A 349-nucleotide genomic window follows, 5' to 3' on the forward strand; every position below is an offset into this window, starting at 1 on the left:
TATATATATTTGTATGTATTTTGTTAAAATAATTAATTTTTTTATCATCTATCTTCATTTAAATTTCCACATTTTATTCTCTATAATGATGTTCACTACTGACTCAATATTATTAATTTACCAACTCATTAATTACTTTGTCAGTTATCATGTCTCTTTAGTTAAGTAAACTAATAGATCTTTACAATTATACATGTCCTAATGTATCAGTTCACTACTCTTCACCATGTATTTATCTTCATCTTCATTATTTTATTTATGTTTTTGATAGTTTGTTTACCTCGACCATTTCATATTTTTTATATCACTCTTACTCTTACATGAACTCCTTCAAATTCACTAATGGCCA

Source organism: Halyomorpha halys, unplaced genomic scaffold (genome assembly GCF_000696795.3).
Source record: "Halyomorpha halys isolate HHAL.00 unplaced genomic scaffold, Hhal_1.1 Scaffold1497.1, whole genome shotgun sequence".
Classification (NCBI taxonomy): Eukaryota; Metazoa; Arthropoda; class Insecta; order Hemiptera; family Pentatomidae; genus Halyomorpha; species Halyomorpha halys.